The 24,533-nt window shown below is 45.2% G+C and overlaps 1 long non-coding RNA gene across 2 annotated transcripts in view; it reads right to left on the reverse strand.

Annotated features, from left to right (window-relative positions):
- Positions 1 to 24,115, reverse strand: part of LOC142560856 (uncharacterized) — a 63,599-nt gene extending 39,484 nt beyond the window's left edge. Inside the window, exon 1 of one of the 2 annotated variants that reach the window (XR_012823449.1) lies at positions 23,757 to 24,115. This is a non-coding gene — a long non-coding RNA (uncharacterized LOC142560856). The remainder of the gene's footprint in view (positions 1 to 23,756) is intronic. The other variant, XR_012823450.1, reaches the window with a different exon arrangement.
- Between the last annotated feature and the right edge of the window lie 418 nt (positions 24,116 to 24,533).

Below are 24,533 nucleotides of genomic sequence, written 5' to 3' on the forward strand. Positions count from 1 at the left end.
TACTTCGTCACGCGCATTTAATAGCATCGCATCATAATGCCGGACTGCGGATTTTCCGCGTCATAGGGAATATAATGTAGTCGCAATAAGAATTTGAATCATTTACCTCGATTTCGCTCCTGTCGCAACTCCGCAACTGGTGTTGATATTGTGACAATTGTAGACCTTTGTATGTATGAAACTGCCACCATAATTACTGATAACATAAGCAATAATTGGATTTACGCAAGGGCAGCAGTGATGAGTATTTGCCCAGTGTTATTCACGTTCTTGAACCCCATGTCCTGAAAAAAGCTGAATTTTGTAATGTGTAAAAAACTATTCTCTCCGCCAACTTCTTTTCTTGTCAAGAATGCTCTACTTCGTGTATGTCTAACGTGAACGCGTTTCTATATCTTGTGGGGAAATACTTTCATCACTTTGATGCAGTACATGATCTTTTTCAAAGAGGCATTCATAGAAGTATGCATTCTTTTTTTGAAGAACGTTTAGAGAAGGATGCTGGAAAGAAAGCGAGATTAACCTGCAATGTCGTAGTTCAGCAGTAGGCATCTTGTTAGCACGTCGGTGGTAGCAGTTATTCCTAATGAAACGGAATAAATTTACGCTTTTCCTGAGATCTCGGAAAAAGAAAGAGAGAACGGTCCTGCAGCTCATTAACGTATTCACTTCTTTCGCACTTTTTTGTCTAAAGAGCCACAGCCTTCGAACATGAAGCTTTCAGGTTTGCCAAATAGTCCAATTATTGCGACCAGGCCTGCATATAGGAGAAGCACAAAATTGTGAGAGAACGGAAGTATAGTCTCGTGCACTTTATTTCAAAATGTAAAGGAGCTGTGAAGGATTGATGGTGCGCATCAGCCGTTACCACTGGCAATGGCTCTACAAGTTGAATTGGAATAAATTCAGCACAAAAGGTCTTCAATCTAAATGAATTGTGTATTTTAATCGTAGGGTAAATACCACAACAGCCAGTATGGTAAGTTGGCTGAAGGCGCACGCCCTTATCGACAATGTACAAACGGTCGGTTCATATAGTAGGCAAGCACTACGGCATAAATAAGCACAACACTCATAACTGCTGTGAAATAAGCACTAAGAGGAAGAAGAATATCATGAGGCAGTTGTCCAGCAGATATAGAAGAATATGCTGAAGTGTAGCATGGACAAGCGAAAGACCAAGTGAGGTCTATTGTCCGCATATTTGTTGTTGCTGCCCCACTTTTAGTCTCCTTGTACACAGTGTAAATACATCCCCTTTTCAGTAAAGCTCCCCGTATGATCTAGCTGGAGTTGCCGGGTACATCTCGAGACCATCAGACAGCTTCGCAGCCGACATGTTGTCGACCAATAAACGATGTCGACTGAGAGGTCCACTGCTTTGGCTTCGGATATCCCAGCACCTATTGTGTTCACCCAACTTCGAGACTCTCATCCTGCGACTGCTGTGCCGTCATGGCCACTACCCCTTATGGACGCTTCCCGACATACAGCCAGACTCCACTTTTTAAAGAGTCAATAAATGCCAGGAATCTGCCATACCATCATACTTTGCCCCTGCTGGCCTTCCACGTATGCCCCCATGGGTAACGTGCAAAATACGGGTACGTCTATCCATTCCCTGAATTTCTAAAAAAAATTGCGAATACCTACCATGGGCCTCCGACATTTACTAGTTGAATATATGTCGAATGAATATGACTCCTCGGTGAATGTGTACACATACGGATCGGTCTCATGGTATGCGCCTGGTGCGGCTTTCGTCGTGCCTGCGCATCAATACATTCGACGGTTTCATCTGCGAAACAAGACGACTTCAACATCTTCGGAACTAGTGGCAATCAGAGAGGTCGTTCAACATATCTCGCGACAGCCTCCTCAATTATGGAAAGTCTTGAGTGAAGCAAAATCGGCTCTTCAGCTACTTATAGTTGCGTTGAAAAAAAGCGCTTACAGAGTGTTGGCTCTTCAAAGTGCCGAGCTCTACACTTCAGCGCTAGAAAACGGCCACCACATCACATTTAAGTGGATACCCAGTCACTGTGGCATACAAGGCAATGAACTGGCCGATGCCGAAGTGAAGAAAGCACGCGAAGAGCCAGAGTCACTGCTTGTAATTCCATTTTCCAGAGTGGACGCCAACTGCCTCCTCTCCAGTGTCATCCGAAAATTGACAGAAATGCGCTGGGACAATCCGGATGATAGCGAGAGACGACTCCAGAGATTGGACCCTACCATGAAATTTAGGCTACCAGCAAAAATTCAACGCAGCTGTGCGAGTCTTCTGCACAGAGTAAGGCTGGGGGTGGCGTTTAGGCGCGGATACGTGCACCTCATGCGACGCACTGAGTTTCCAGACTGTGAGTTGTGCAATGTGAATGAGACTATAGGTCATGTGCCTTGTGACTGCCCTAAGTACGTGGAAGAAGGTGAAAAGTTGAACAATGACCTTACGCGTCTCGACAGCCCACCATTGTCGGAGGAGGTTATTTCAGGCCCTTGGACTGACGCACAGTCAAGTTTCAAGGTCATCCAGGCATTACTAAACTTTTTAAAGAGTACGGGCTTGGACTGTAGGCCATGAGCATGCCAAATTGCTTGCCATATGTTTTACGTGCTTCTCTCGTCATCGTCACCCATCAAGCGCTTCTTTCTTCCCTCTTTCCCTCCCCTAACGCCAAGTAGCTAGGTAGAGGAATATACCTCAGGCCGACCTCTCTGCATTTCCTATCATTAAACTTCTCTTTCTCTCTCTCTCTTCCCGAAACTCTGGCTTCTTCTCCGGCACTGACGCCATGGACGTCGAAGACTGGCTAATCGAACACGGACGAACCAGCAAGAGTTTGGTGGGACCAAACTATAATGCTGGCTATGTTCACCTATTGCCTCAAGGAAACAACTCGTGTTCGGTTCCAAACACACGAGGAGCAAATGACCAGTTGGGACACGTCCCAGCAAACACTGCAGGAACTATTTCGGAAGCCATTGCGGCGCCAGCGAGCCGCCAGAAGGAACTTTCCTCGCGCGCCCAAACATATAAAGAACTACCCGTTGTGTACCTTCACGATGTATTAGAACTCTGTCACCTGCTCGCAACAAGATGCCTGAAGCTGACAAAGTCAGCCACATTTATAAAGGCATCGCCGACGACGCTTTTATTTACTCTTGTATAAGGACTGCTAAACAATCGACGACAATATAAGGGTGTCGCCGTTTCGAAGAAGCAAACATCCGTCATCGTGTCGCACAACAATTAGTTCGGCCTCCTAATACCGCCGCTACCTCATCGTGCGAAGACGTCCTGCCGCCTGGTCCCGAAAACTTGCTGCGTCTTGTCCGAGCCGAATTTGAAGCAGCGTCTTCACTTCCTCAGGCTCGTTCTTGCTACGATGCCCCATTAGCAGTATCTTTGATTCAAGCTGGTATCTTTTATTCTAGCGCGAAGAGTTAGCGAACGCAGGCAGCCGTCCCATCTGCACTGTAAGTAATCCTACGGTCGGCAATTCCTTTAGACCTGCCCGTCCACAACTGACCTATCTCGGATACTGCCACCCACGTCAGTGGCGCACTCATGATGACAAGCCAATATGCTTTATGTGACATGGCATAGGTTATATTTGCCGCCTTTGTCGCTATAGTCAGCTTTCTTGTCTTCGTCCCGCTTACACTTAGCACCCGGATAAAAACGATCCTCGCCCTTTCACACCCGCGATGATTCGCCTCAGTATAATGTTGCCGCTCTGACTCCACGCTGCGGCCGCCACTCGCCGTCCACACAGAAGCGGCGTTCTCGCTCACTGCCATACCTTCGCTGTCTTTTTTCGGAAGACTGTCCAGTGCATCTGCCCAAGGTAATGCTGCCTTGACTTGCCTACGCGCAAATCCTCTGTTGACCTTGGCTACCAGACAAAATCTTTTGGACATACAAGTGGACGCCGTGCCTGTTTCTGTGCTGATAGACACGTAAGCACAATTACCCGCTATGAGTGCTCGCCTTTCTTGTTGCCTCCGCTGGGTTATAACGTTCGCGGCGTCACCTGCCGTTCGTGTTGCCGAAGGCGGTACACGTTGCGTCGTTGGCAAGTGAACTGCGCGTGCGAGTTTCACTAGCCACTAGACCTTACTTCCATTTGCTGTTCTGCACCAGAATACACATGAAGTCATCCTCGACCATGACTTCTTGATTGCCCATTCTGTCCTCATGGACTGCTCTTCTGGCCTTCTACATTTCGAACTTCCCTTTGTGCCCGATCGCACCACCATGTCACCACGCCGTTGATGTGTCTCCGAGGCTGTTCACCTTCGGCCGGTTACTGCGACGTATGTCACACTCTACTCACATCCCACAGTTTTTCACCGCGACGACGTGATCCCTCCTTCTCTAGACACTCTTTTTACAGGGCATGTAGCTGTTCCTCACTCAGTTGTGACTGTTTCCGCGAACCGGGCACGTATGCCTATTCTGAACTTTGGACGCACGCCACAGCTCCTTTACGAAGGTATCACGTTGGGCAACATAGTACCGTTATATGCGCACGACCCTCTGTCCCTGACACCACTCCTACACAAATTGACCGCTAGGAAAGTGCCGGAATGTTTCAGTGAGTGCATCATCTTACGACATGGCGCTCCAGAAGTCCTCATTAGCGACGGAGATTTTACGTTGAAGCTTATTCAAGCGATCCTGCAATACAGCCAGAAAATCTACCTCAGGGAAACAGCCTATCACCCGCACATGGCCTCACGTGGCGCCTGAGTAAGAGCCTCACCGACATGTTATCACTAATGTACGTCGCCGTCAAACACAAAACCTAAGATACGGTCTTTCTCTACGTAACGTTTCATTATAACACGGTAGTGCAACAATGCAAGAACGAACGCTGATCTCGGCACTCAAGACTTTCACGGAAGGAACCCGACGTTATCGTTGAAGAGAATCTAGACATCATCGCCAATCAGCGGCGCGCCGAAGGAGCAATGCAACTTACCCGCCTGCGCATCAAGAGCCTGCAAATGACGGACAGCCGGCACTACAACCTTCGACGACGCTACGTGGAATACCAGCCTTGTGGCCGTGTTTGGGTTTGTGCCCCGATGCACCAACGAAGATTTAGAAACATTCGCGACGCTATTTCAGATCCTAGAAGGTCAGCTGACCTACTGGCGCACTGGACTATGAGGCTGTGCCAGTCAACTTTACTCAATTGCAGCGGCGCCGCGCATAAGCTAAAGTCGTCCACGTGGTGCATCTTATACCTTTCAACGTCCTCTTGCAAACTTTGTGACTTTGTTTCTTTGTTTGTTTATCTTTTACTGCGGGTATTTTCCTTTTCCTTTTCGTGTTTTGCAGCATCGGAACGATGCTTTTTAAGAGGCGATCATTGACACGTGTACTTATTTGTCTTTTCGCGGTGACCACTTTTTCACCCAAGAACAAATGTTACGCGTAATCGTTCGATGCACGACGCGCCTACATGTATCGGAAGATTCTCAAGGGTTAGCGGTGGTTTTATCCGTTCTCTTTTGTCAAAGAACCGTGTGTAGCCTAATTGTTTGCGCGACTGGAATTCTGCAGTGATCCGACCACCAGTGATAGCGCTGTAACCATCGACCAATCATATATTATTACGTTGAAGAATCTTTGTAGGAGGTATGTATACAGGGGATAATGCGTAACTCGATACCCGAGAGAAGACGAAGGGCAGATCAAAACTACTGAATAAGGTCACCGTCCCCTCATCTTCTCCTCACATCTTTCCTTAGAGGCACAAACTACAACGTAGCAATAAAAAAAGCCAACGCGCTTGACCAACTGATCCGATTACGACTATCGCTGGCTGCCCTTTCCGCCATCTTTGTGCTTAGAGTGTCACTTTCGTTTGTGGCATGGAGTTCGTATCGTAATTCAAGTTTTGCTACTGTGTTCTTCACCGCCACAACAGCGCGACCATATATTTGATTCAAACATATTTTGTTCAACGTGTTTATTTTTGTTTACTTCTTGTGAGACAGTCACATTTCTTTGTTTTCATGTTGAGTAGGACAACGTCCGAGCGTATACCTGCCCGACGTCACTGTACCTTTGCATATTGGGTGTCCTTAATGTTTCAAGCCTCCCTACACCATATTCGAAATTAAAATTTTCGTAAATCAATAGCAGCGCTGCAAGAGAGGATGTGGTTGCTTTGGTAAAGGCGTCATGCTTTCAAGTTTCTATGAATAATTTTGAATGTCTGGGTGCTGGTCAGGGACTTTGAAGCACACTACATCTGGTGCCATGAGCAAAATGATATATTGCCATCTACAAGGTTTTAGCAATTTCAATTACTCTCTACATTCGCAGTACTACTTTGCAGTACACCTGCAGTACACCTAGCACACCTGAATACGGTAAGCCACTATGGAAACTACGTTGTGTATTCGTGTATTTGCTTTGGCGTCGTGTTTGCCTTGACGTTGTCGATGCTTTGAAGTAAGCAAGCTTACTTTAGGCGCATCCTGTATTGTAAATATGCGCTAGGTTTGAAGAATCATTGTTGTATGAGCCTTTCTTGTATCGCAGAGTCTAATTCTACGAGGATGCTAACAAGGAATTACATGTAAGCACACCGCCACTTGACAGGAATAATTTTTATATGATGCACACAATCTCATGCTCTTGCAAAAGTATTGCCCGTTGTGGCCCCCAAAATTTATAAACAGCTGCCACTGCTAATAAGTCTACATGGGGAGGAAAATGTTACACTAAATGCCCAGCACTGGCGTTGAGTCATTTCTGAGCTGTGTTCAGTGACCGTGTATTTTTCTAGGGTTTTCTTTTGTTCCCATAAATTATGAAAAAGAAAAACTTGGTCAACCGATCGGTAGTTAGCGCGCTCTACTCTGAAATACGAAAGGCTTGACTAGCATCAGTTCGAATTCTGATCCAGGCTATACCGGAGTGAGTAGTTTTATTTCCCTCACTCTACGGTAATGACGAACCACAGGACGACAATTTTGCTGACAACAGTCTAGCGATAACAACAGTCTAGATCTCCGCCACATAATGACAGGACGGACGAGATAGACTGGACAAGCGGGTGGACTGGTAAGGTTAACCTCAATTCGAACACTTAACTGCTGTGTGTCTGCGTGTGGCCGCTTTTCGATTGGATGCCCAAATCTACAAGCAACTATTCAATCCCAGGAACAACTCAAATTGAGTGGAACTATATTAATTGTTTATTCGTAAATTTCGAATAATCGCATGCTCACACTAGTCACACTAGTAAAACGCTGAACAAGTTCGCAAGTTGTTTTAGCCACCGCATAGTTCCTGCGAAATAAAAAAAAATATTTAAAATTGTGTAACGATCATGTATTCGGTACTATCAAATTTCTCCGTAACAAACAAATCTATCGCTGCACGCAAGTACGCTTCTGAGATGCCGAAACGTATCTTGCCTATAAAACCATTATTGAAGAAACATCTTCAGCAAATGTTTTTATAATAAATGTTTCATTCGTTACACAGCCGATGTGTTCGTTACAGAATATGGTTCAGTTTCTCTTGCTTTTACTATAGGAGCATAACAAACTCTAAACAATAAATTAGCTTCCATCTGATAATATAATCACGTGCTTCTGAAGTGGAACGGCTTTGGTACGGGCTAGCTGGTATTCCATAGCCAACTTCACTTACAGCGCGTACATAGACAAAGAAACCGAAAGAACGGCGAATATAGCGCTTGTCTTCGTCGTTATTTCGGACCGTTTGTCTATATACGCGCTGTAAGTGAAGCTCTAAAATAAGCCTGTTGAATCTCATAGGACATGGGTTATCAGTGTCTCTAGCAATTGATTTTTGCGCACGAACTTCATTGGCCAGCTCCTGAAATCGGCGCTGTCTGTCTGAAGCCGCGAAACAAGCGAACGAGGAAGGCGATTTTAGGTGAAGAGAATCGCGCGCTGAGGAAACTACTAATTAACCACACCTAGAAAAATGTGTAGGTAACGTTGAGCGAAGCCGGAATGGAGTAACGAGGCAAAACGTCGCGGAGCAGGAAGGTAGGCGGAGATGCGCAGAGTTGACCGCGTATTGTGAATTGCTGGTAGGTACAGCGGGGCGTAGCACTTGCGGAGACACCAGACGTTTGCGCGCATTCGTTAGTAAGAGCGGATACGATTGAGGAAATGTGGGGGCTTTTGCTTCTTGAATATATGACTCTGCCTAGGCACTACGGAGGAGCTTCTTAGCGGTGTTGTGTGCATTTGTCTCTAGACGTGCCGGCAGTCGCGGCGTGCGGTTGTACTGAACTTAGCGTCGCAAGTTGGCCGCAGGACGTAATTCTATTGATACAATTGTGTTTTTTACTAATTGAAGCAACGTGCCATTATTTAGCATTATTGACGGCCCCTCCAGGACAGCAAAGCTGCAACGGGGACACCAAAGCTAGAACCCGGACTGGTTCTTGGGTTGGGGATCACCGAGGCCTGCGCGTGCCACGGGTATATAAGATTGGCTGTCCGCGACAGCAGGAAGTAATTTTTTTTATGCAAACACCCCGTGGTATGCTTCGGCCTCCGCGGCCCGAACCAACGGGCCGGCCGGTTTGCAGATTCGATCCCCCCGCTACACTTGGGTGCCCTGGAGATCCTGCACCGCCTGCTTCATTACATCCTCAAATGCTCTCCCGGGGCCTCCGTTTGCCGGTTACATGTGACCTCATGGAGCAGTGCTTGTAAAAAATGCAAATGACGCGCATAAAAATGCGCGTCAAAAAGGGCGACCTGCGACTTATACAACGCCAGTCAGAACCTCGCCCCTTCAGACACAGCGATCACAAAATGGGGCGTCCGTGCCCACTGCCTCACCGCGCAGGCAGCCAGCGGCGAAGCGTAAACAAACTCTACCCCACTCCGCAACGACAGCATGGCGTGAGACAAACGCGTACAACACGCGATAAGAAGCCTCCTCCGTAGTGCCTATGCAGAGTCACATATTCAAGAAGCAAAGGCCCCCAGATTTTCCCTGTCACACCCGCTCTTACTCGCGCCTACACAGAAACATCGAGCGCCGCGAGAAATGCTACGGCGTGCTGTGCCTACTAGCAATTGTAAAAATGCCACCGCGGAGGAGAGGGAGGGCGTGTTGTACTTCGGGCGCGAGCAGTTGCTCGAGCTTTATCATGAAAGCGGTCTGCTTCACGGGCACAACCTAGGTGGGCCGACGGCTCGTAGCTTTGCGTGCGCTGCGTCCTCTGCGTTCTCTGCGCTCATTTTGCGCTGAAGCAACAGCACCAAGGTCGCATGGCTTGCTGCTGCTGCTGCGATTCCAGTGTCCTCGGTTATTAAATACGAAGTGTTCATGCTTGCTTGTGCTCGCTCACACAATGTTACGTAATTTAGATAGTGCGTGAATGCTTACAACGGGGCGTTCAACAGCGGTGGCTGCTGCGCATGGCGTTGCCGTGCGAGCACTGTCTTAAATAACATCTTCGATACAGACAGTGCAGGCGTCTAGGCGCACCGATGACCGATAGCGCCGTGTGTGTTGCTGCATCCACACGCTAGCTCGTAACCCGCGTTCCCGAAGCGAAACGTCACTATAACTTTTGTCCTTAATTTTTGTCCCCTGTGCCATCTGCTCGGTGCCATTGTACTATTATTTAGCTTCGGATACCGCTGCTCTCTATGTCTGTTTTTCCCCGCCGACATATCTAAGGCGTCATTGCACACAGTCACTTTTCGCAACAAACACAATTTTCAATAACGCGAAAGTTCCACCCAACCACACGTGTATCATCTTATATAGCTAATTGAAATTTTCTGCGTTGATTACAGCGTCAATTCTGAAAGTGGCACCCAGAATGGGGAATTGTTATTTATTCATGGTGCTTCCCCGCTAATCTCGGAGGCAACGATCATTATCAAATTATGCTATTCGCTGGGCACTCGGGCTTGAGGCATAGGTCCTACTTTCCGTTTTGGTCTGCGTTACCCTCCAATTAGTGGACATTACAAAGCACGTAGCCTTGCGTTGTTCGGAACGCAGACTGCCAACTAGTCGCCATTTTAATTTTCAGCAAGTCTCAGCAATGTGATCGATTAAAATATAATACGATTGAAAATCATACCTAGGTATTAATCCACGTTCCGTACCAACGAGAGTTCTTCGCCCACATAGTTTTTTCTCCTTATTTTTTGTCGTCTTCTTTTTGCCATCTGCTCGGTGCCATTGTACTATTATTTAGCTTCGGATACCTTTGAGCTCTATGTCAGTATATTTTTTCCCGCCGACATATATAAGGCGCCACATGCATACAGTGACTTTCGCAGCAAACACAATAGGCCATGTTTGCTCCATGGACTGGCGGCGATAATACAACGCAGCATCAGCGGTGTTCAGTCATTCTTCTTGCCGCAACTGCTGCGCGCGTTTCATAAATACGTATAACAAAATCGGTTGATGTGGACGTAGACACAGCCACATAGTGTGTCTTCAGTTGGCGAATACATTATGTTTGCTTCTTTCTACAACTTGGTTACAGTAGTCTGTTGCAAAACCTACTCTCGTGGCCATCTTTTTGTAGAAAGTAATCCAACGGTATCGCAGCCGTACTGTGTCATTTTACCCTGGCCAACCTGCCTGCTTACAGCTCCTTAAACTTCCAGAAACCACACGAAAAGAAGAAGAACAACGGACATAGCATTGTGCATTCTTGTGTTGTGAGGTCCGTGTTTTGTCCGTGCTAACTAAAGCAATGGACCTACGCATAAATTCTGCTTTCAGGTACACACTTTTTTCAGAAGTTGGTATTTCCAAATTTGTGCTCAATATAGGACTGAACATACTGGGCGCAATGCATTGAGATAATTTTTAAGAACTAGTTACCATTGGGCTTTGGTTTCTGTGCGCTATGGACAGATCAAAGACATTGTTCATTTTTTTTACCACTGCTGTGTTACACTCACCGTTGCTATGCTTTAGCAGCTGCTGCCACGGTTGTCGTTTCGCTGACACGAAAAGCCAGTGGGAAAGCTTTACAATAGGAAAGCTAACCCCGTCATTTGTATTGTTAGAGGCTCGTCCTACTTCTCATTATTACGAACTCGGCTCGTCTTTCGCCGACTTCACACCCAGGCTAATGCAATGGCAGAGGCACATTTTGTTCTCTTCTGCTACTGTGCCAGCTATCGGTGCAACCACGCATCGATGATGATTCACGTTAGCGCGGACATGCTCCAATCATTCCATTGTCGTCATTTAGTCGTGCTCATTCTATCACAAGTTTGTAGACGAGATTCCGCTATCATCACTTCATATTCGGCATGCATTTGTCGTCAAACCGCCGCCATCATTCCACCTTCGTTATCCAAGTTTCGTTACGCCGCCGTCATTTTTTTGCGTCACTAATGATTATGAAGTGCTGTCAATCCTTCACGCGTGTACAATTTACTCTGTATTTTATCGTCCACCGAATGGAAATTCCGATTGTTTTTTGCTATTCCTTCAAAGGCTTCTGGAACACACTTCCGATTTCCAGTATAATATCATCATTGGTGGTGACTTTAATATTGATCTTTGTGTTAACACTGTCCTGAGGCGTGATTTTGAGCTATTGTTGCACTCTTTTGCCTGCCGTAATGTCATACGTTCCCCTACTAGAGTCGCTTCTGATACTTCAACATGCCTTGATTTGTTCATCACGAATTGCGGTCAGGCTGATATCAAATCTGGTGTTCTTTCATATCACATCAGCGACCACATGCCAATTTTTCTTAGCTGGAAACGTAAATAAAAAAATAAAAATAAATGTATTCCTATATTTCAAACCATCACCAGCGATAACCTTGACCGTTTTCGAGAAGAACTGTGTAAAGTTGACTGGAGCTGTGTTTATTATTCTCAATGTGCTGACACCGCGTATGAGCTGTTCATTGACACCTTTAGCATGTGCTATCAGAAACATTTTCCGTTCCGTCCACGAAAACCTTGCGCTTCCCGAATTCGCAAACCGTGGGTCACGAATGACCTATTTATAAAAATTAAAGAGAAAAATAGGCTCTTTAACCAGTTTATTATTTCCAAAGATTCTGGTGATTTGAAAACATTTAGGTCCTTCCGTAACCGGCTTACAAAACAGCTACGTACTGCTCGTACCTCATATTTTGAACATAACTTTTTAAGATGCCAAAATGATGGCCGTAAGATCTGGCATAAGTTAAACATATTAACAAACAGAGAACCGTATCATACACCCGAGATGCACATTGTCATTAACGGTGAGGAAATCTGTAATGATGCGCTTCCTGGTTGTTTTAATGATCATTTCACCAGTACATGTCACCAAACTGCCAGCCTGAGTGCCTGTCAATTTATTGATACTCACTGCACGGAATCAATATTTTTGAACCCTACTAATGAACATGAAATAACACTGCTTTTCCGTAACCTGAGTAATAGTAGTGCCTGTGATGCTGATGGCCTGCAAATCAGGCCTGTCAGCTACGTGCTTGATATTATTTCACCTGTTCTTGCTCATATCTACAATATCTGTCTCTCACAAGGCCAATTCCCAAAAAGAATGCAGGTGGCAAAGGTGCTTCCCATTTTTAAAAAAGGTGATAAAACACTTATTTCGAACTACAGACCCATCTCCATACTTCCGATTTTTTCCAAAGGACTAGAGAAGATAATATTTTGTAGGTTATCCTGTTTTCTTGACAAACATAACTTATTAACCCCACATCAACACGCTTTCCGCAGGTTCATGTCGACTGAACTAGCACTCCTTAAGCAGAAAGAACTAATCCTTGGAAATTTTGAGGCACGTTTATTAACGTTAGGCGTTTTTGTCGACCTATCTAAAGCCTTCGATTCTATTGATCATAAACTTCTGGTTCATAAACTAACTTATTATGGCATCCGTGGCATTGCTCTCAGCTTACTTGAATCTTACTTGAATCACAGAAAGCAATTTGTGCATGTAAATGGATTATCATCCAGTGTCCTTCCTGTTCATGTGGGTGTCCCACAAGGAAGCATCTTAGGCCCTCTCTTGTTCAATATTTTCGTAAATGACTTTATTAACATTGATTCCGCCACAACGTACATTATGTATGCCGATGACACCACACTTCTTTTTTCATCCAAATGTCTGGATGACCTGGTCTTACGCGCTAACAGCGTGCTCTCGAAAGTACACCAGTGGTCCCTTGAAAATGGTCTCACAATCAACTCCGCAAAAACCAAAGCCTTGCTCTTTCATCCAAGAAATATGAATGTCGTGCTACCTGGAGATATTGTCCTTAACTCCAGTACTATTGAAGTTGTCCAATCAATTAAATGTCTGGGTGTTCACTTTGATCATGATATGACATGGCGCTCTCATGTAGATTTTCTCATAGGCAAACTGTCACAGGTTTTGGGTGTTGTCTATTCCTTTAGATACCTCCCGCAATCCGTTAAATTGCTGATTTACAACTCACTTTTTTTCAGTCATCTAAATTACGGCTGCCTCGTATGGGGGACAACTTCAGCCACAAATATTCAAAAGCTGTTTGTTATCCAGAAGAAATTTATTCGTGTCATTTGTAATAAGCCTCGTGATTTTCATTCTGCTCCTCTTTTCAGCGCGCTTAAAACCCTTAAATTGCCTGCCCTAATAAACCTGCGCTTGTTGACAACTTACAGAAGATATGAGAAAAATATTGGTGCCCTCAGCTCTCTCGCTAATCTCACAAAACGAGAAACCCCCTACACAACTCGAGCTCCTGAGACTTGGTGTGTTCCTCAACTTCGGACTAATTATGGCCAGCAAATGTTATGCTACTGGCTGCCCAGTCTACTCAATGATCTTGCCAGATGCAATATCGATGTGTTGACTTGTTCCGCGAAAAGTCTGCGTGATATGTTCCTCCAATCTTGACTGTGTACCTTTGTACTTAGTGATCTTTTGCCCTTAGTGCTTTTGCTCTTCTCTCTTTTCTTTCCTTCTTTTCTTCTCTTTTTTTTTCCCCTTACCGTTTCCCACCTGCCCTGCTGCTGCCATTGTAAACGGAACCTGGGGCCAGTCAAGCTGCTTCTCCGCAGCTTTTTTCCCCTTGTTTTTCCGCCACAACCATGTACCTCCTTGCTTGTGGAAACAAATAAATAAATAAATAAAATAAATCATGCAGTAGTAGTCAGACGAGCACCTCTATACTGTTGTTGTCGTGCGCCTTCGTTGAACCTTTCTGATAATATTCGCATGGCCCTGTTCTCCTTAGGCTATAGTCGTCATACCATTTGCATTGTTCACATTCGAGTCGTCCAGGTTCTTTGCGTTAGACGTGTAAATGACGGTCACTGATGAAAGCGGAATAGCGTATAGCTTTAGCTGGGGCATATGAGCACCATTTCCCAGTGGCTAGTGCGAGATGTCGAACACCAAACACCGAAATTCTTAAAGGTTGTTGAAAACAATTGCCAAGATAGGTAGTAGAGAGAATAAAACACTGCGTAATCTTCGAGTGGTGCACTGATGCTTGTCGCCTTGCCATTACCCTGTGTTTCACCAATAATGTGTGGGAACAGTGGGTGCGATCGTCGGGTTTCTGCACACACTTTTAGTTGCTTCTGTACGGTGGCTGCATCTAAAGGAGGCACTGTGGGATGTAGGATACATTCGTCAGGGACGCAGTACGCAGTAGTTGCTTGTGCACTACACCTTCTGCATAAAATGGCCAATATTGCCATTAGTGATGGCATGTAGCTGCGCGGACTTTACACTTACTGATGAACGATGCTTCAGATAGCATTGTCTGGCGATATTGACTGGCGTAATGGCCAAATAAATTTGCGAGGACAGTGCGCTTGTTCAAAGCGCGTGTGGCACTGTACCGATGCTATATGAGGACGAAGTATTTGGTGATAAAGCATGGCGTCGTGTCGACTCTGGAGACTACAGAAGACCGCTGTGTAAACTTGAAAACAAAATGCGATAGTATCCACTTCACGACGAATGTTGTCGTTAATGTGATTCCCTTTACATTAACGTAGCGGCAAACAGCAATGACACGGCAGAGACGCGCTATGTATGAGAGCTGTAGGCAGCCGCAATCCTCTTTCGGTTCCCACTGAACACGCGGCGTCATTCAGCGACGCCGCGGCAAAGTGCGCACATGGCACATTCCTGAATTAACATCCAAGCAACTTCGTCTAAATACATGCGACACGGTTAATTTCGTTAAAGCAGCGCTAAAATTTTAAATGCTTTATTTGGCATTAAAGAGCGTTTTCCCATACCAAGTTGCACATTGTTGCTGAAGTTGGTGTCATAAAGGATCAATGAAGAGTGGCGCATTCTCAGTGGCACATACGTGCCCCCTGACCCAAGTAGGCGTCAAAGAGCTTCAGCGAAGAGCGGTACATCCCTTATGACCCAAGTTGGCATCAAAGCGGATCACAGAAGAGCGGCGCATATGCATCGAAACATGCCCAGTAACTCAACTAGGCGCCAATGTGGTCCACTGAAGAGTGACACGCACCCACTGTGACATACTCAGTGACCCGAGTAGGCATAAAACCGACTAATTGAAAAGCGACACATACGTATATGCGCATGCTAAATGCTCAAATTCAGCATCAAAAGATTCACTGATGACCGGTAGATAGCCGACGTGACATGCCCACTTCCATCCCCCAGTGGCCAATGTCGGCATGAGTGGGCGTTCCTGAAGAGCGACACCTGCGTAAACAGGCCCCATGCCAAAGAAACAAGTCGGCCCTGCGGTTGGTATTGAATGCAGTTCCTTCAGCCATGCAGTCCGATCCATTAAGCATTCGACTATGACTTACCCAATGACGCCGGATAGCGGGAAAACGAATAGAGAAGACTGATAGGCAGAGATATCGATAGACAGCGCGTGGGAACGTGCGTACCTACCCTAAGAATTCTACTTGCATTAGAAATCAGCGAATTCCAGTTACACTGAAAATGATTTCGGCTAAGGTTCTGCCAATGTTTGTAAAAGAACGCTGTTGTTGCTTAGCGTCCTCTTGCTAGACTGTTACTAAAAAACCTGTGTTGCTAAAAACATTTGTTTTGTAAGGGGGGTTTATTCAGCTCGTAGAGCAGCAGCGACAGCCTCAGCACCAGCAGTTAGGGCGCAGCCAGCGAACGAACTGGGTACGAGCCACGCGATGGCAACGGGGCTTTTCAGCCTGCCGATCTTCTTTGTCACAGTTTCTAAAAAAACTTCCCACAGATGTTCCCCAATTCCCAACAAACTAGGCTTCGTCATTATCATTAACCACAGAAGACCTGACATTCGTCATAACTTCATTATGAGAAAGCTAACAAAACATAAATTCAACATCAATACTAAAAGCCGAACGGGATCCAGGAGTCTGTCTTGCTTTATTCGCTAGCGCATAATGAACATATGAAGAGTGTCAGGTCTTGTGTGGTTAATGATAATGATGAAGCCAAGTTTTTTGGGAATCGCGGAACATTTGTGCATTTTTTTAGAATTGTCGCTTTATTGGCGCTCTATGTACGTTGAATGAAAAGCGAGCACGTTTTTACAGAAGTCGGGAATTGGTAAAGGGTCGAGGATGGCCCCAGCCTTAGGCCATATTTTCCTTAATCGAATTGATAATTACGTTGCCAGTAATTTAGGAAGTTCGGCCCCTAATGTCTTTAGGCACGTTCATGATTTCTTGATCACCACAGAATGTGAGAACCTGAATAGTAATGTACCTAGTAATTTAAAAATTTTTCAGGAATGCGCTAAAATTTCAAATTTACTTTCGAGTCGCCTGCCAAAGATCAGATTCAATTTTTGGGCATTAGAATGAGGTTTTGGGAGGACCATTTTTGTTGGGTATATAAGTGTCGTTCGGCAAAAGCGCTTTCAAGTTTTCCTAGGTACACACCAAAAATGGCAAAAACCGGTATTGTTTACCCCGCGCAGCGTGCGCTGTTACAGAAGACACGTGATCATTCGTTGAGGGAGGGTTTGCTTGCCCAGATTCAGAGATTACAGAACGCTGGTTACTCGGAAAGTGAAAGATGGAGGGCCTGTCATAATGTTATTAAGCGGGTAAAGGGTACTAGTGAGGTAAATGGAAAATCAAGAGAATACACGCGCAATGAAAAAAGACAGGTGGTGGTGGCATATTTGCACAAGTTTTCGCATTGCTTGAAGAACATGGCTAGTAGATATGGGGTGCGTATGGTCATGTGCGCGCCCAACAAGCTTGGTACGATTTATTCTCGTTCGTAAAAAAATTATTGGGCCATGGCAAAGAAGGCAGTTTCTGTTCTGAGAAGTGTAAGAATGGATAGATTATATTTAGATCTTCCGTTGTGTACAAGTTGCCCCGGTCATGCAGGAAGGTTTGTGTTAGCCAGACCAGCCGCTGCGTGAGAGTTACATTAAAGGAGCACTTGTAATCATTAGAAGCTACGGAGGCTTTGCGGTTGCCTTTGCATTGCACAGTGGGTGTCAACCATTAACGGTAAAAAACTGTTTCCTTGTTCTGGCATAAAGATTGAACCACAAGGGAGGTTATGGAAGTTTTTTGTATGGATAGGGAAGGGGAAAGGTGCGTCAGTAGGCCGTCTGCCGCTCCTAGTAAAAAAAAAGGATTAAGATATTTCGAGGTGTTTTACGGTAGATTGTTGTTAAGTTTTGTAGGGAAGTTTTCTATTGAGTTTTTATGTTTTGACGCACTGGTTTTATACACGTAATGACGCACTGATGTTTTCCATGGTTGTTTCGACAAGTCACCAGGATAGCTCCCGATGTGCATGCACAGTCGCTATTTTTGACATGTTGGCCTGTTGGCCTGTGTTGGCCGTTGTATGTAAATGTTCCTTTCGCGATCGGGATCAAATCCACGACCTCTAACAATGCCATAGCCGCAAAGCTAGAGCGGCGGGCACAGAAGTGCTGATTTGACCGTAGACAGCTTCAGTATTGTAGCCTGGACCCTGCGGTGAGCTTTAATTAATACTGCTCTGCTTCTGCAAGTCCTGCGTAATTTGTCCGCTTGGCATACTTGCATGGTGTTTATTTTTCAGAAATAGCAAGAACATACTGTAGCGTACCTTGGACTTAAGCTTGCGCAGTGTCCCCGCAACCGCTGTCGTATCTTTAGAAGTAGGGTTTCCTTGCCTCCTCCCCCTCCCGCTCATTGTCTGGAAACTGCCTCTTCCTCCCTCCTCTCTGCAGCTCTATCTAAGTGCGAGCACAGAGGGGACCTCCGGGCTCGCACGATAGTGGAAAGGGACGCGTCGAAGTTTCTGCAATGCTTTTGAGGGGATGACGAATAATTATAGTTGTCAAGAGGCTCATGTGGGGACGACCAGCGAGCTTCAGAGGGCGTTGTGAACATTCGACGCGGTGAGGTCCAAACGAGTTTCTCGCGTCGCCTTTTCTCTCTGATTAGCTGCTGTCGTGTATGTACACGCTCTGAACCGTCTGTGGACGTGGTGTGCCAGACAGCAGCAGCCACAGCAGCAGCAGCAGTGGAAAAATTGAAGGAAGAGTCGAAGAAAGCTTCGCTTTAATAGTAAGCCATAATTTCAATTACTCCTACGCACAAAGTTTAAAGGGAAGAAAATTGTCGCAGGAGTACATAATGCAAACCAACTAGTTATCACCCTGACGTTCACAAGGCAATCACTCACCGACCTTTGGTGAGCAATTGCCTTGCCATCTTCACTCTGGACGAACATCGTTTTTCTTATATTTACATAACTTATCGTTGTAATGATATGCAACGTTCAAGAAGTACCATGAGACAATCGCAACCTTCACGTAATACGTATCTGCTTGACTAAAACAAAGAACAAAAAAAAACATTGTGTAGACTGCCAGTTGGTACTTCTCACGCTGGGGATATACGCGAACGGATTAAATATACAATGTAGTCCCCATTTTAATCAAATTCCACTGCCACATGGATCATACACAAATGCAGAGTTGAAAGGTGACAGAAATGTTCATCTGGCTGGAAATCTTTGCAGCAGTCCCCCCTCTCTGACAGAGCAAACTGCACGTGAAGGAGAGCTTGCAGTGTCTCATTCGAGATCGGGTGTTTCAAATTTCAAACGACGGCAAATGTTTATGAAGCAATGCAGAAATTTACTTTGCCAATACATAAATAAATAAATAAATAAATAAATAAACAAATAAATAAATAAATAATTTTTTACTAATTAAAAATGGGTAAAGAAAGCTTTGTTTTCGGTTATGCGGCCAAAGGCAGCATGACAACTTATGATTTTTGGATATAGATTTTAGTGTAGTGTTCCGTTCATTGTACGTAGTTATGTCGCAGTTTTATCTTTCACGCGGCGACCAGTAATTTTTTTCTTGGAGCGGGTCGTTTTTCATGTGTCTACAGCAGGCTTGTCTTCCATCAGCTCTTCATTTTGTTTTTGCGCAACTTTTCATATTTATTTTCAGCCGCCATTTACTTAGCGTTTTTGGAGAGACGATAATTGATATTTATGAAACTTGTGCTATTCGCGACATTAAAAGTCCAGTAAATTTTGAGAGGTAGGTGGTTCTCTACTTTCTTCACAAGTTAGTTCGAGCAGCTGCCTAACTATAGCGAAGAAATGGTTTCCGCAATAAAACATGTGCCTGTGATTGACTATTCGCTATAGGATACAACAATCGATACTTATTATTTCTATTCATGTCTTATTCGGAAAAGCTTATAATCGCCACCCCTGCTTTTTTGCATTCCATTCCATGAAACGGCTCAGCAGTTGAGCCTAAAACTTCAGCTATTATGAAACAGTGCGCTCATTGTAGAGATGAAGCCTTTTTATTGAAGCATTGAAAATACTGTGGAGTTGAATAAAGGGCGCCGTTGTGCATACCACTTTGTGTTGGAGAGCGGAAGAACGCTGAAGGTAACTCACATTCAAGGAATTATTGTAGATGAGTATACAAACTATATCCTTAACATTTTACGTTTTATTCATGATACTATTTGCAACCCCGCCGTTACAGGTTGGAGTGACAACACAAGTGGAGGATATTTTAAAACATATTCAATTAGAGTTCCTGGCTCTCTAGATAGTGGAAGTTTATGTTTAAAAAACTTTTCTTTCCATACGTCTAAACGATATCGCAAACATTACTTGAGGTTTCAAGTGCCACACGCAAATTTGGAAGCACAGAGTTTGAGGGCACTTAAGCTTCTCCTTTTAGAGTGGAACGGGATAGCATTCAAAGATCCCTGACTGCTTCTGACGCTTCCGGGCAACTGCAACTTATGTAACCGTAATATTTTCCTGGAAGCGCTGGCGGCGAACGCAAAGCACGGAAGCGAGCTTCCTGGTTCTTTTTTTTCCTTGTTGCACTATTGTAGCACTGTCTGGACGGTGCTGGAAGGAACCCAACGGGGCGCGCCGCTTTTACTTAGACAGACCCCAAATGGCAGCTGGTAAACGGGTACATTGTTTGAGTTTTCGCACAACAGAATTATGTTTGCTCTTTTACTCAAATTACAAGCCGACGCTGGCATGTCTGTACATCCTGCGCAAGTCGTATTTACAAATTTGCTGGCGCATTTTACTTTAAGAAATTCGATTATTTCAGTATTGCCCCTCCGTCCCGCGGAGGGCCCGCGTGGTTCGGTATGCGTGGCTAAGGATTACTTTTATTAAACGGACATCCCCGAAGGCACCGACACCAGATTTTTGCGACAGAGGGCCCTTCACGCTGTCGCGTTAAAAGTTCCATGTACGATGACTGTCGAAGGTAAGGCATTCATAATTGAATCATCACAGTGACACAACCTATTGCCTCTGTCGAAACAAGTAATGTAAGAGGCATGCACTACAGCGGCAGTCCTCTTTTCACTTCCCTAAGAACACTTGGTGCCACCTAGCGTCGCCACTGCGAAGCCTGCGCTGGCCTCCGAAATGCATGCCGCGCCGGTGTTCGCAACCGCAGAGAAAGTCCTCATGCGGCCACCAGACTACAGTATCGTACTTCTTTCTGGACACGCTGCACAATCTAGTGGTGCTCCTGAGAAGTCAGTGCGTGGCTTCCGCGAAGATTGTAGCGCGCCACTTCCTTCGAACGCTGTTGGTCGTTTCCTTGCTTAACGCGCAGCCACTGGCACTTATTGAGCTACCATGGTAAGTGGGAACCTCACTGGAGATAGCCATTTGTCCAGTGCATTCGTGGCGCAGCTCGCTGGAGCGCTGGCGTGAAAGAACTCAAAAATGCAAAAACCCAGCCTTCGAAGACGCGTACACAAGAGGAGAGAAACGGCGCAAACACACACGCTGGGACTAGCCACGAAGTTCAATGAAACACATAAGTAGAAAGAAAATTTAAACGCGCATGCATCATACGTAGACAACATAAACACGTACGTATAAAAGCGTCGCTGTGTGCCACATTATAATTCAAGAATTTGTCCAAATAAGCCAAATATTTGCCTGATAGCGATACGGATGATACGATGACACACTTATTGTGACCGTGTTTTCGTGTTTGATACGTTTTAGTAACTTCTCTGTCGTATTTAGTGGCTCTTCAAACATTAATCTGGGTATATTTGGGGAAAAACAGGAGAGCAACCGCGCTTGGCAATGAACAGGCAAGTTTGCCCCTCCACCTGAAGTCACAGAAGTTTCTCGTTCTTTTCAGCGAACATTGACACAGCGTGCCATCTATCCGATATACATTCTACCATACGACAAAGCTGTGCGGCAGACAACACTAGTACAACATTATATTAATGACGAGTAATGCAGACGCTCCTAGGTTTACGGTTTTCAATACTCGCACATTGTATTCACAGCTTACATGGCACCTGGAACACAACTCGTACGCCATGCCTAGTAGCAACATTTTGCACATTGGGTGAACGCTTGTGCATGTAAGGAATAGTTTCCACAAGCTTACGGTCCCGATAGACACGCACTTGTGCCCTGCAACCAGTTTATTCTTTCAACCCGTTCAGTTTCGTTCGGCTACCGCCTTTAGAATTTTATCAGGGAAGCCAGTCCCCTAAAGACGCTAAATCTGCTGATGGAAACTTAGATGCTTTGAACGGTGGCAGCTTTTCTTGAGGGCATCACTAAAACACATGGCTGCTACGCCAGGCTTCACTAACTTTGAGTGTGACGACTTGTATGGTGGAAGCTATTTCTTAGTGCGGCCTACATAAAATAAGCGTCAGTTGCTGCGGACGTCTTTTTCTTTGGAAATCAGTGAAGGCGGAAATCCTGAAAACATCTTTTGCGGGACTTATCAAGGATGTCTGATTGTCCAACGTCCACTAAAGGACATTTTGAGCACATTCAGTTTTATGTTAGAAAAAATCGTGAAATGGAAATTTTACGGTTGTTTCGGCTGATGAATGAAAAATGAGGTGCTATGCTTATTGTGATGTCGTTGCTACGGCATGGAGCTCGATTTCAATTTCTTTTTTTCTTTGAGTTAACCTTTGAGCGACTGCTCTTGATACCTTGCCAGTGTGTTTGATTAAACCATTTTTTGTAACTTGTATCGTTTTGAGTACCCGCGGGCGATAGCATTCGGGGTTGGTAATGAAATGGTGAACCAGCAAGGTATCCTGTGATGTCAGTGACCAAGCCACCCCATTTTCTTTTTTTAATGGCACCGTCGGTGCTGGCACATGACACCTTCGATTTGAAAAGTCAAGCCAAGCCAGTCGAAACCAAGTGCAGCATTGAAGGAAAACATGGCAGCGGACAGCGGGTAAGTCCCTTTCATATATTTCATGGTGGCAGAAAGTTGAAAGTAGATCTGTACGGGGAAGAAATGGACGCATAAGCGCATATTTTTAATTAGCGGATAGCGTAGGCAGAACATTCATCAATTACATAGTGAATCAGATGGCTTCGCGCGACTTTGCCATGGAGCTCTTTGTGTCATATGGAACGGGTGCTGGAACTCACGGTGTCAGTTCCCACGTAGAATAAGATCACCAAAGCTGCTCTCCACAGGTTCGCGACATGTTATGCCAGGTCGCGAAAGTCGACAGTCTCAATGTGATGATTTCAGCGTTTCTGACCATCGCTTATTCATAGTTCAACGCTGCTATAACGTCACTCTCATCCTCTCTGCGCTGTATTTACGAAGAGCATTGTTGCGTACGTGTAAGCAATCCGACGGCCGGCGGCAAATATCACGCTGTGTCGGCCTCTAAGCTAGATGCAGTTATACTTGATATTTTTCTAAATCGTGTTACGGGTAAGAAGGTGAAAAGTATTCGTTATGAAAAAAGAAAGTTGACTTGAATAATATTGCCGTAAAGAGCAACATTCGATAGCCAGTAATCAATTGCTTTGGTGCTTCATGCAATAATTTTGTTCTCCAGTGCTTGGATGTATGAGGTATAAAATATTTCGTTTATCATTTCTCTGTATTTGGATGTAAGTTGTTTTTGACAATTTGCTGTTTATTATTTCTTCCACTGACTCCTGTGGGCTCTCGCGCTTCAGCGTTTTCGGATAAAGGCACTTCAAGCGGAGAATTCCCCTGGCGTTGTCCCGCCTCTTTCAACATTTTCTGTGAGTGTGACATGCGCCGTCAAGTAAAATTATTAAAATGGTTTTGTGTTCATCACTATGGGTGTACCTTTTCATTTCGTGTGGCCCTCTGCAACAGGGCTCAGAAGTAAGTCCTGCCAAGCAGAAAGTGCGTGCTGTAGTTTTAAGCATGGATTTCTCACTTAGTGGATAGAAAACAGCGTACCTAAGGTAATAAAATCATAAATTTTTACTTGCCGCAGCGAATGCCTAGGTCTCTAAAATGTCCTCAACACCTACTGAAAAGATCCTCGAATGCTCTTCTGAAGACGTCCTGATGATGTGCTGAGGCCGGACAACAGGACTTGATAGGGATGTCTTGAGGCTCATGCGGGGACGTCCAAACGTACTCAGTTTTATGTCCGAGGATATCCTGCGGATGTCATTGTGTTGTTGGGTGCGTGTAGTGCATTTTCGCAATGGCACACTCCACCACACCACACCGCAACGCACCGCACCACGTCACAGTGTTCACTGGTTAATATGTACTTTGTCCAGCTAACCTAAAAAACCAACTCGGCTGAAGGGGTTACATACAACAGGCAGGGTAAGACGCCAAGGTGACAGAGCGCACTGACCAGCTAGAAAAAAAGCGCCTGAACGAGGCGCTACACAGCGTGGCGCCATCTGTCAAGGCAAAGAAAAACCCACGCCGCAGAACTCGTAGACCGCTGCCGTTCAAAACAGCGCTGGCAATCCGGTATCAGCGCCAAAAGGTGACAGTGAAGTGTATTCATGTGTCCAGTATCTGCCTTCTGAACGTCGCTATTGCAAATGACAATAAAACTTAAGCGTACTAGAAGTTACATTTTGAGTGAAATTGTGAGAAAATGTTAGCAACTCGGAAGTAATATTTTTTGTAACTCATTTCGGCAGTAACTACAGTATGTAATGCAGTCCTGTACAAAGCGTTGGGGGCCAGAGGCTATACCTTCATAAGTTTTGGCAGATTGCCCGGATGATATTGTGTTTTTT

The sequence above is a fragment of the Dermacentor variabilis genome, chromosome 10, assembly GCF_050947875.1.
Source record: "Dermacentor variabilis isolate Ectoservices chromosome 10, ASM5094787v1, whole genome shotgun sequence".
Classification (NCBI taxonomy): Eukaryota; Metazoa; Arthropoda; class Arachnida; order Ixodida; family Ixodidae; genus Dermacentor; species Dermacentor variabilis.